Genomic DNA, 13287 nt, shown 5'->3' on the forward strand with positions numbered 1-13287 from the left:
CCACCCCATAAGCATGGGGTCCTACAAGACTCTGCATGATCTACCCCAACTCCCCGATGTCTCATCCAGGGCTCCCCTCTGGGCTCACTCCTCATTAGCCACTCAAACTTCCCTGTGGCTCAGTCCTGCCATGCAACTGATCCCGCCGCCTGGACCACTGTCCCTAGGATCTGACGGGCCAGCCCTTCACCTTCTTAAAGTCTTTGCTCAGATTCACCTATTCAATAACGCCTTCCAGAAGTGCCTAACACTGCAGGCTGCCTCCACCACCCCATCGCCCTTCACCTACTAGCTTGCTCTACTCTTCTTTTTCCATCGTGCATATCCCCTTCTCATTCACTACACAATTCCCCTTGTTATTTATTATTCACTGTCTCCACCGCTAGTATGTAAGCCCCATGAGGACGTTTTGTTTAGTGCTGCATCTGAGCTCTCTGAATGGCACCTGGCATGCATCAGACACGTGGTCCACAGCTGACTATAGTTGCCATATGGTGGAGTGCACATAGGATATCCAGTGCACAGGGGGTACTGCAGGCATGTCGAGTTGTGCTGGCTGGCAGCATTCACCCCACCCTTCTCTGGCCAAGAATCCTCATCTCCCTTTGGAGTACCACCCCCCAACACACCATAAGGTCCTGGGAAGACTCACACCACAGCTGCCCTCTCCTTGAAATCTGCAGCCTGAAGAAAGTGGCGTAAGTGCAGAGCACAGCCGCAGATCCATCCACGGCCCTGAGAGAATCTGCATTAGCTCCCGTGGACGGGATCCCTGGCCTACCTTGGTTCTTCAGTGTTTCCTTCCACTCCTTTTTGAGCCCATAGCCTTCTAATCACTTTCTTCTTTAATCACATTGAAGCAGAGCTGGCTTCTATTGTAAGCACAAGGAAGAAAAAAATTTTCTCTACCCTCTTAGGTTCAGTGATGGGGGTGTGTGAATTAAACTGACAACAGACAGATTAACAAGAGAAAAAATCATACAAATGTTTGCTAAGTCATGTGTACTCATGGGAGCACTCAGGGGGTGGTTAGAATTAGGGGTCTGTGAGGGAAAGGGAGTAGGGAGAAAGGGCAATTAAGGAAAGCACATTACTTTTTCTTTTTTTAAGTAGAGATGGGGTTTCTCCATGTTGGTCAGGCTGGTCTGGAACTCCTGATCTCAGGCGATCCACCCACCTTGGCCTCTCAAAGTGCTGGGATTACAGGCATAAGCCACCGTGCCCGGCCGGAAAGTGCACTACTCTTTGGAAAGATAAATGGGCCCTCAGGAGAACAGACAGAAGGTATGACAGTCTTGTGACAATGTCTTTCTGGGTGGGATGCCAACTTCTCTTCTCTGAAAAAAGATTAGAGTTGTTCCTGGGAGGGGATTTATAATAACCGAGTTCTTTTGGAAGGTTCCTCTTTTAGGCAGGTAAAGGATTTCAGGAACTCAAATGCCTTCAACTCAATAGTTACAATAATCCTTATACCAAAGTGCCGTATCTTGAGGTGGCATTTCCTGATCCCCTTCACTACAAACCAAAGAATCCTAAAAATAGATTTTGCTTTCTTATCTATTTAAATGCTTTTACAGACAGTAAAACCAAGGTTAGAAAGACTTTTTTTAAAAAAATTAATAACTGGACTAAGCCCTAGATGTGTTCACGTACAGTTCCTGCCCAAATTACCCCCAAATCGTCACTTTCACAAACTGAAAAACTGCACAGTGTTATCACATTCTGCAAACTGTAAGTGGGAGCTGTCAAGTCACAAACAAAGCTGCCGATGAATCCTACTGGCAGTCGTGAAATATGTGTTAATTACCAGCAGAATCTGATAATGAAAAAATAATGTTTAAAAATCCCCTCATCCTTCCCAGCACCCATGGCCTCTAGCTTTCATGGAGACCCTATTAGCAAAAGGGCATCAATTTGTTTACCCATTGCTGGTTGCTACTGGTATGCCTGTAGAATTGATGTTTGCGTTACCAGCTTTCTGGCTGCTATGTTGAGACATCATCAGATTATAAATGTAGTTGGGTGTGTAATACTTTAGGTAAAGACGGATATAAAGGGTAATAGAAGAGTAAACAAGGCAAGCTTTTCTAGTGTAAACTGGAGCACTAAAGTCTAGCAGGAATGGAGAATCCCATCCTGTTTAAAACTCTAACAAAGAAGAGGGACAGTTTGAATGAGTGTGGAGAAAACCGAGGTGGTCACCAGTATGCCAGTTCCACTTCTGATTCAACTGAAGGCTTTACTTAGTCATCCCACCTGCTTTTAGATTTCTCCATGTGCCAAGAAAGTAAGTTCCCTTTTACAGGAGTTGTATTGATCATTTCTGATAAATCAACTAAATGAGATGAGCTGCTCATTTAGTAAAATTCATTGTCACTTGCTCATTGGTGCAAGAGATATTTGTGCACATTTACATTGTGCGAGCAAGTGCACCCGGAGCATGAAGGTAAATGACAGCTCCTTGGTTCCAGCTGCTGGGAGGATGCACTCTAAGAGGAGAGAAGAGGTGAGCACAAAACTAGCCACACTCAGGGCAGAGCATGGTCAGCATCAGAGGAGAGTTAGAAAGTTAGGGCTTTTAGGTTGATTCCATGTCAACCTAGATGCCCATCAATGACAGATTGGATAAGAAAATGCAGTATGTATACACCATGGAATACTATGCAGCCATAAAAAAGAATGAAATCACGTCTTTTGTGGGAACATGGATGAAGCTGGAGGGTATTATCCTTAGCAAAATAACACAGGAACAGAAAACCAAATACTGCATGTTCTCACTTATAAGTGGGAGATAGATGATGAGAACTCATGACCACAAAGAAGGAACAACAGACCCTGGGGTCTACTTGAAGGGGGAGGGTGGGAGGAGGGAGAGGAGCAGAACAGATAACTATTGGGTACTGGACTTAATGCATGGGTGATGAAATAATCTGTATAACAAACCCTTGGAACCTGAGTTTACCTATATAACAAATGTGCACATGTACCCCTGAACCTAAAATAAAAGTTAAGAAAAGAAAGGGTGGTTCCTCTGGGCAAGAAACAGTTCCCACCAGGAGGTGATATTTGAGCTTTAACATCTAGCAATGCCTTCCACAGGCAGAAGCCAAGGGCCAGGCACAGAGGCAGTTAATTCTCTAAAGCAAAAGCACAAACAGGGATAGCATCGGCTGCTGCAGAAGTAGCTGGAGAGGACAACGGCTGAAAGAGGAGGGCACGGCTGCCTCGTGGGCCCCGGCCCTGGCCGTATGCAGGGGAGCCCCTGTGCAGGGCTGCGACAGTACCCCCCGACTACCACCTTTTCTTTGCAATCTCCAAGACCGGCAGCATTTTAAAGCGTGAGTTAAATATAGGTAAACGTGTGAGTCAACGAGTTCATAAGAGCAAAAAGGACCAAACAAGGATTTCAAATTGTAATTGAAGGAAAACAGTCAAAAATTGATTCCTCTACTCTCTCAGAGATATGGAACATTTAGCAAAGAGCTAAGCCAAGCTGTCTCATCCTGAGAATGACACACCAATTACATTCTGAACCACATCCATGTTCAAATCTGAATTGATATCTAATTCCAAGCACATAATGCATGAAGTACTTTTGTTTAAATCTTATTTCTTTGTTCGCTTAAAGAAACCCAGAAAAGGGAAGGCAATTGAAAATTAATCGTGTCTGCTGAGATTACAATGATCACAGATAATTTTCCCATTTCACTTTCTCCTTTTATTTTTTTCAATTTTACTATTGGATAGTCATGAGTTTTCTTTTTTTTGTTTTTTTTGTTTGTTTGTTTGTTTAGATGGAGTCTCGTTCTGTTGCCCAGGCTGGAGTGCAGTGGCATGACCTTGGCTCACTGCAACCTCCACCTCCCGGGTTCAAGCAATTCTCCTGCCTCAGCCTCCGAAGTAGCTGGGACTACAGGCATGGGCCACCACACCCAGATAATTTTTGTCTTTTTAGTAGAGATGCGGTTTCACCAGGTTGGCCAGGCTGATCTCGAACTCCTGACCTCAAGTGATCCACCCACCTCGGCCTCCCAAAGTGCCAGGATTACAGGCAGGGGCCACCATGTCCAGCCATGGAATCTTTCTTAAAAGACATCAGTGATCTAGTATTTTTATTTATTGCAAATTGTAAAATAAAATCTGTACTTGATTATAAGTTTTTGTAATATATTAATTTTTTTGAGACTAGAAAAACCAAATGAATAATATCCTACAGTCAGTCAAATTATTTGATATACAAATACAATGGGTTTCCTGAGGCGTCTGTGGAGGCTTGCGGAAGCTGTGTGAGAGGGGTTTTTATTTATCTAACGGTTTCTTCTTGTGCGTTCATCTTCGCGGCAGATTGGGGCTGGAGAGCAGCAGAGGTTTGGACCTTGCCAGAGGTTCATTTTTTGTGGTGGTTTTTGTTATTTTTAAGACATTATTTGACCAAGAAGCATCAGTTCTGAATCAGGGCGATGACGTTCTCACTTTGGATTTATTGTGCCCTTATTGATTTAAGATGAGCTGAAAGAGGCCACCAGCAGAGGACACCCAAGGAGTCCTTACAGCTGGTAGAGGAAGCAAGGAGAAGACAAAAAGGGGAAACGCCCACCCGCCCCACACTGCTAAATCTGTGAGATGACTGTTTTTTTCCAAAATGAAATTAAAATTGACGTGGGAGAAGAATCTTAGTGAACCAGAATGTTTCTAAGAAATTCGGACTCAGTGGCTACTGTGAATGTGTAGCTCAGGTACCCCTGACCCGATGGTGTTTCCTGGTACAGCGGGGCCGGCAGGGACAACATGGGAGGTGGAGTTTTCCTCACTGCAAGAGGGAATGGAAGACACACGCCTGCAGTCGCTGGGAAAACCAAACCCCAGCTGGTTGCTCTGACAGCCTGCTGTCCCGACAGTTTGTCCTCAGGAACAGCAGACGAGTCCCCCAGGGGTGGGAGCTTGACAGCCAACAGCCACAATTGCCTGAGCCACCGTGCTGGTGACAGACAGGCAGGCCCCTTTGAGGCACTACTAAAGTCTGTTTGTGACCAAACAGGCAAGTCTTTTTCCTGATATCAGATATATATATTTGAGACAGGGTCTTGTTGTGTCTCCTGGGCTGGAGTGCAGTGGAGTGATCAGGCTCACTACAGTCTCAACTTCCTGGGCTCAAGCAATCCTCCCACCTCAGCACCCCAAGTAGCTGGGACTACAGGTGTACACCACACCCAGCTAATTAAATTTTTTTTGTACAGATAGGGTTTTGCTATGTTGCCTGGGCTGATCTCAAACTCCTGGACTCAAGCAATCCTCCCAGCTTGGCCTCCCAAAGTGCTGGGATTACAGGTATGAGCCTTTGTGTCCAGCCAAACCTAAAAGTTTTTTAAGAAAACATAGTTGTATTAGTCCTCAGGTTTTTAAAATTGCAAATGCGTAGAAAGAGTCATAACAAGTGAGGAAAATAACAAATCTAAGGCTGAAAGAAAAATGTCGGAAGAATCCACTTGAGGTTGACTTGGAGCTCCGTCATCTTGGACAAACACCACCACTTTAAGTTCCAGCTCCCTTTCTAGCCTCATGCATTTCAAGGAAATCACTTCCCTTCTAACAACAAGCAGTCAGAAAGAGCAGACAGTAAAACACAGATAAGACAGCTCAGGCACAGAGGCAGGTGAGGGAGAAGTCTCTTCGGTAACTGCCAAACTTCACCCTCATACAATGGGCCGCAGTAAAACAGTGGGCCTTAATAAGCACATTCTTTTCTCTTCAGGTGCACTAAGATAGGGAAGCTAAAAGCAGAACTCAGCGGTGGAGTGGGCGGGGGCGGTGTATACCTACAGCTGCAGAAAGATGTATGGGAACAGACACACAACTCTCCCTCCCAGATAAGCACAACAAAGAGACACAGAAGCAGTCCAAGCCTCTGATAAGCTTTCCCTCCCTGAATCCTTAAAAACTCTTAGTCTGTAAGAGAAAGTGCCTCTGACCTCACTCGGCCAGAAGCCCCTCTCAGGTTTATTCTCTAAAATAAACCTGTCTTTGACTGTCGAGACACTTTTCGTGTTTCTTTCCTCTTTTTTTAATTCTTACAGTAAGGAGAACCTTGGAGCATCGGGACTTTTAACTCTGTCTTTATATATTTCTAACCTTGGGCACAATGAGCACGTATAATTTTATAATTTAAAAAATCGGATAGAGAAAGCTTTAAGTGAAAATTGTTCTATTCTGTGATGCCTGAAGGTCAGTTGCACAAGGCAGAATTTTCCATGCCCTTCTATCAGGTCTGCAGTAGCAGAAGTGTGTGTGTGTGTGTGTGTGTGTGTGTGTGTGTGTGTGTTTGTGTGTGTGTGTGTGTGTTTGTGTATGTGTGTGTGTGTGTTGGGGTGGGAGGAACAGCGTAAAGTCAACTAAATGTGAGACAGCTCTGGGTCCTTCCAACATTACTGGTAAACATACACATGCCATGTCAACACAGCCTGTTGGAAATGTATAGTTCACAGTCTAATGATATTAAAGAACCAGTCTGCAGGGTGAATCCCCTTTAAGCTTCATGAAAGCCACCTAGATGTGCACCAGTCTACTGGTGCATTACCCAGCTGCCAAGTGTCCTGAGAGGGAGATTAATAATTTGTCCACAACACCAAGTACTTGAAATTTTTTCTCTCAATTTCCTGAACAAATCAACAACACTAACAAACTGTACGTACCAGAGTCAGCTAGCAATACTCTGGAAACAATAGCAGGCTCTTTAGTCCCAGCTGAAGGAACAAGTCTTTCATTCTCTGCAATCCCATCTGGGGATGTTATTGGTGCTATTTCAGTTAAAGAAATCCATGCATTGCAGAACAGTTAAGAATCTGAAACACTGGTCTGTAGAATGAAAGAGTGACTCAGGATGTTTTGATCAACCCAATCAACATGAAGCAATCTAAGTACCTAGGGACATTCATGCCAGCAAGCCTGGCACAGCCCCAGCAAACCACACAGGACGCTTCTGCTTATGCATCCCACAAATGTGGTCCAAAAAAGACAAATGGTACTGATTGGAGTCTGTTTCATTAAAAACCGACTCTGAAGGAGTTTCTCATAGCGAAAGATCAGGACCATTTTGAGCTTTGGAGAATTTGGTTGGACCTGGAGGAGGGGCTGGCTTGAGAGAGAGGGAAGTGAGCAGGGAGCCCTCTGGCACTTTGCAAAGCCCAGGACAAGTGGGTTTCCTCCTCTTCCCTCCTGCTCACCAGCTCTCTCCTTCCTCTTCCTCAGGGCTGGCAGGGCAGAGGTGACAGCAGTGGGCATCAGCTGACCCTGTTCCTTCCATGCCCAAGTCTTCCCTCATTCTGGGTCCTGCCCATCCCTCTCCCACCTCTTCAAACACTTCACGCCCTCCCTTCTCCTCATTAAAAAATCCCAGTAGCTTATTATGGAGCAAATGAGCCATCGCCAGTTGCCTTGCCGTGCCCACCCTAGTGGTACTGACTGTGTTTTACAGCAAAAATAGAATCTTTGGCCATCATCACTAAGTACATGCTCATGGGGTTCAGTGCTGGGGGAGGCTATGGAAAATTGAGACATAAGGCGATTCCAGCCGGCGTATTCCCAGGTCTCCAGTACCACTGGAAACACGCTCCCCTGGGTTCAGAAAGCACATGACTATTTCTTAGAGATCTTCACGTAATTAGAACTTGCTCTGTCCGTTCATTTCCCAGCTCCTCATTTATCATCCTAACCAGAGCTATTTTAAAACAAAGGTAAGTATAACTTAAAAACTAAACACAGCAAAATATCACTGGCGTGATCACAATATTCTCCCATGCTGCTGCACAAGGTGCTACATTGAGAATATTGAGAACTCATTTTTCTAAAATTCTGGTAAATATTTTATTGTGGACATGTGACTATAGTTTCTTCTGGAAGTTGCTGGGCTGCAAGCCCAGATAGGTATCCCTAGAAAAGGTGCTCATAACTTTTTCTCTCCACAAAATATATGCCTGCTGTTGAGAGTAGGGAGATAAAGTCATCTCTTTAGTGCAGCTTTGACTATAGCCCCGGCTGCCCCCTGGATCCAGTTGGCCTGACAGCATCATGATTTGTAACAAATATGAAACTATGTGAGCTCATCTATTCTTCAGTTTTCTTCAGTTGACACTTCCACTCTTCTCGATGTCTCTCCGCAGACCCTGGGATGACACAGAAGCGGGCGCTCATTGTCCTTTAAGTGGATGAACGAGGCCCTTTGTTTGGAGTCTCTCTCCTGTGTGCTGCGTGTGCTCTTTTTCTGCAGCATGACGACACCGCAGATGAGGAGAGCCACAAAGGGCAGCGAGTGTCTCGGAACTCTGTGGCTCCATTGTCTCCGCAGCGCTGGGCTGCAGTCAAGCCAGGCTCACCCTTGCAGGGCTGCACCAAGGGACGAGATGTGACAGTGACAGACGATGGCCAAGGTCATCTTACCAAGTGCCAGGCACGGGCCTCGGCACCTTTGGTGCTCTGTCCAGGGAAGCGGGCACAGAGATGATAGCAGCCCCACGGCGGTCCCTCCCTGAGAAAGGGGTGGACCTGGGACTGGAGCCAGCACTGGGGACGCAAGGCCCCCGTCGGAGCCGTCCAGTGCCCCTTGGCGCCTGTGCTCCTTCTCGTTTTCCCAGATAGCTGGTTTCGTAAAAGCGTTTTTGTTTGCTTTTTATTTGTTTGTTTGCTTGTTTTGAGACGGAGTTTTGCTCGTGTTGCCCAGGCTGGAGCGCAATGGCACGATCTCGGGTCACCGCAACCTCCGCCTCCCGGGTTCAAGCGATTCTCCTGCCTCAGCATCCTGAGTAGCCGGGATTACAGGCATGCGGCACCATGCCTGGCTAATTTTGTATTTTTAGTAGGACAGGGTTTCACCATATTGGCCAGGCTGGTCTCAAACTCCCAACCTCAGGTGATCAGCCCGCCTCGGCCTTCCAAAGTGCTGGGATTACAGGCGTGAACCACCGTGCCTGGCTCGTATAAGTGTTTTGTTTTGTTTTGTTTTGTTTTGTTTTTGAGACGGAGTCTCGCTCTTTCACCCAGGCTGGAGTGCAGTGACGCGATCTCGGCTCACTGCAGGCTCCGCCTCCCGGGTTCACACCATTCTCCTGCCTCAGCCTCCCGCGTAGCTGGGACTACAGGCGCCCGCCACCTCGCCCGGCTAATTTTTTGTATTTTTTAGTAGAGAAGGGGTTTCACCGTGTTAGCCAGGATGGTCTCGATCTCCTGACCTCGTGATCCACCCGCCTCGGCCTCTCAAAGTGCTGGGATTACAGGCGTGAGCCACCGCGCCCGGCCGTATAAGTGTTTTCTAAACAACTTCCTGGAGTAAAGATTTCCTGCTTTCATGACACTAACTCAGGAACCCCACGCCGACCCCTCCATCGTGAGCTATAGTAAGGAAACAGGCCGTTTTCTCTAATCCCGGAACAGTCTTAACTCGAATGTTGCTGGCCTCTCGACCGTGAAGCGACAATGACAAGTGCATGTTGGGAGGTTGTCCAAAGTAGATTTGCAGGGATGTTCCCCTCCCTGCTCCAACAGAAGGACATCCCCATGGGGTGAGGTACAGAGAGGAGCACGAGGAGCCCAGCTCCCTCGGCTGACCCCAGGCCCTGAGGCAGGCACCGTCCAGAAGGAAGCCATGTCTGCCTTGAACTGGCTATGAGTTGGTTGTTGCCACTCCTACCTGAGTGATGGGGGATCCCTCCCAAAGAGTTTCCCCGCCTTTATCTACAAGATTGACAAAGCAGTTGCGTCCAGTCAGTGATGAATGTGAGACCTCGGAAATTAAGGTGAGTCTTCCTATTGATGTTACTAGAAGGCGGGAGAGGCTGTGGGGAGCTGATCTCTTGCACAGATCTACAGGGGCGGAGAGGTGAGCTAAAGTCCAGTGCTTGCTCAGAGAGGGCAGTGGGTGTTGGAGGGGGACTGGGGTTCTCATGCCCCAGGGACCAGGCATCCCCCTCTCCATGAGTGCTATGGCCATGCAAATTAGGCTCTCATTTGCAAAAGGGAAAGATTTTTTCCAAAACATTTGAGATGATGTGTGCCAGGGGAGTTCTGTATATCTGTTCTTTCGATGAAGAAAATAAAAGCAAAATCCTCCTTGCCTCCACTCCTACAAAGAACATCGTAAATCACAGAATTTCAGCCTCAGTCTTATGTATATTGGCTGTTTTTAATTATGGCAAAGAAGGTATTGACCACAGAAAAAATATCTTTCTAAAATAACAGTGGGAAATGAGGGTGAGTTCTCACTCTGCATGACACTGTGGGCAGTGGGCTGGAAGGGCTGTGGCCCAGGCCTCTTTCTGTTCATGGCGAGTCTGCAGATCCTTTTCACATCTGTAGGATCTGCAGTTATATCCCTTCTTTCATTCCTGGTCTTGATAATTTGTTATTTTTTTTTCTTGAACAATCTTGCTAAGGGTTGCTTAATCTAATTTTTTTTTTTAAAGAATCAACTTCAGACCTTGTTAATCTTTCCTATTGTCCTATTTTGCTGATTTCTGCTGTGGTCATTATTCATCAGAGGTTTTAAATCTACAGTCCATGGAACCCTCAGGGTCCTAAATCCACTTCCTGGGAGGCTCCTGAAGTCCCACCTGGTCTCGCACTTGGCCCCCCAGCACTGGGACAGGCCCTTCGCATACTGCTTAGGAGCTTGAACTCAGGCCAGCCTGGGCATGAGCTCAGCTGTAAAACTAAATAGGTGTGAGGTGAATGTGTCAGTTGCTTTACCCTCAGAGACTCATTTTCTTTTTTCTTTTGTTTTTTTTTTTTTTTTTTTTTTGAGATGAAGTCTCGCTCTTGTCACCCAGGCTGGAGTGCAGTGGCGCTATCTCGGCTCACTGCAACCTCCGCCTCCGGGGTTCAAGCGATTCTCCTGACTCAGCCTCCCAAGTAGCTGGGATTACAGGCGCCTGGCACTATGCCCAGCTAATTTTTATATTTTTAGTAGAGACAGCGTTTCACCATGTTGGCCAGTCTGGTCTCAAACTCCTGACCTCAGGCGTCCCCTGACCTTGGCCTCCCAAAGTCCTGGGATTACAGGCGTGAGCCAATGCGCCCGGCCAGAGACTCATTTTCTACACCTGTAAAGAGAAAGAAGGTTGCTGTGAGGCTCAAGCTTGCCCATGCGTGCAAAGCAGTCAGCACCAGCATCTCGACGCTCTACCTGTTGGAGGATATGTGAGAAGCCACCTCCAGGACTTATGCAGATGTTATGAATTTTGACTACGATGCATAATGATTAAATCAAGCTAATTAATCTATCCATCACCTCAAAAGTTTGACATTTTTGTGATGAGAGCGTTTGAGATTTTCTCTCTTAGTGATATGGAAATGTACAGTCTGTGTCCTCTTAACTCGGTGGCCTCCACCTAGAAGTGAAAGGAAGATAACTGCCGAGTCAGCTAGAGACGGCATATGGTCATGGTTTTAGCAAAAAAAGAAGAGAAAGTTAAGAGCAAAAGAAAATTGCCAAGAGTGATCAGAAGAAGAAAAAAGAGAGAAGGTGGGAAAAAGAAAACTTTTTAAGAAGAGAAAGCAAGATAGAGTGTTTCTCTGTACACATGCATCAGAATGCAGACAGACGGCTGGAGCTGCAGCGCTGTGGGCCGGCAGGCAGCGGAGAACGGCCCAGCTGGGCCTGCGCCCTGCACAGGTTCGTTAAGGGACTGTGCCTTAGATTATCTGCCTGGCACCGCAGATTCGGTCAAAAATTTCAGAGCAGGCCGGACAAGGTGGCTCACGCCTATAATCCCCTCACTTTAGGTGGCTGAGGCAGGTGGATCACCTGAGGTCAGGAGTTCAAGACCAGCCTGGCCAACATGGTGAAACCCCATTTCTACTACAAATACAAAAATTAGCCACACATGATGGTGGGCACCTGTAATCCCAGCTACTTGGGGGGCTGAGGCAGGAGAATTGCTTGAACTCAGGAGGCTGAGGTTGCAGTGAGCCAAGATCGTGCTATTGCACCCCAGCCCGGGTGACAGAGTGGGACTCTGTCTCAAAAACAAAAACAAACAAAATTTCAGAGCAGATACAAAGGCAAAAATAGATTGTGGGGAGCAAATAAAATCTTTGCAATCTGGCCGGGCGCGGTGGCTCACGCTTGTAATCCCAGCACTTTGGGAGGCCAAGGCGGGTGGATCACGAGGTGAGGAGATCGAGACCATCCTGGCTAACACAGTGAAACCCCATCTCTACTGAAAATACAAAAAAATTAGCCGGGCATGGTGGCGGGCACCTGTAGTCCCAGCTACTCGGGAGGCTGAGGCAGGAGAATGGTGTGAACCCGGGAGGCGGAGCTTGCAGTGAGCCGAGATCGCGCCACTGCACTCCAGTCTGGGCAACAGAGTGAGACTCCATCTCAAAAAATAAAAAAACAACAAGAACATTTAGGCATCTTCAAGAAGCTGCATTTAAGGATACTACTATCCATTATGTTGTATGTAATCCAAATACACACATAACAATTTTCTCCGAGAAGTGTTTCTTATTATTAGATATTGAGATTATATGACTCTTACTTTAAACTTTGTCTCTGCTACCAGGAAGCTCAGAGCTAAATTTTGTGCTCGTAACATAATAATTAAGTGTGAGACAAGAAGGCAAAACACAATAGACATTTTAATTTTTTAATTCCTCAGGAATATAAAAGTGTAGGTGTGCATTAAATGGTTAAAGATAAAAATCTCAGAATGCTGTAACTAGGGAGGGTTTTGAATGTGCACAAGAGTACCAGAGTTTTTTGAGTAGTTAAGACTTTTTTGAAATAGTAAAAATTACAGTTAACCTTGAGCTGGGGGAACGCTTTGCATATTGCCTCATAATCCTCACCAGGGTCACCTATGTTCAACTATCCCACAGACAGAAGAGGAAACAGACATGGAAGTTTAATGAAAGATGTGGATACATGACAGCATCAGTGTGGCAACTCCAGCCTCTAGGGCACCAAAACCCACCTTGAACCATGGTGCGGTACCTTCTCCCACATAATGCTGAGGGGTGCTCTGACTCCAAGCTGGGCCATGGGGCCACCACTACAGGCCGCGGGAGCAGCTGTGCCCTTACCCAGACAGCGTCTGGACAGAGGCCACGCTGGGGAACCACATCAATCCAGGTTTCCCACAGGTCACAAGGGCCTGCGTGTGCATTTCTGTTGATGCAAAAGTGTCCTTGCTTACTAGAGAGACTGTTATTTTCAGACTTTCTTTGAATGATATACCATGGTTGGCTGCAATTACCATGCTGAAAAGGAAAGATCCCACAGATCACCCACCCTAA

This window comes from Hylobates moloch, unplaced genomic scaffold, assembly GCF_009828535.3.
Source record: "Hylobates moloch isolate HMO894 unplaced genomic scaffold, HMol_V3 SCAFFOLD_2, whole genome shotgun sequence".
Classification (NCBI taxonomy): domain Eukaryota; kingdom Metazoa; phylum Chordata; class Mammalia; order Primates; family Hylobatidae; genus Hylobates; species Hylobates moloch.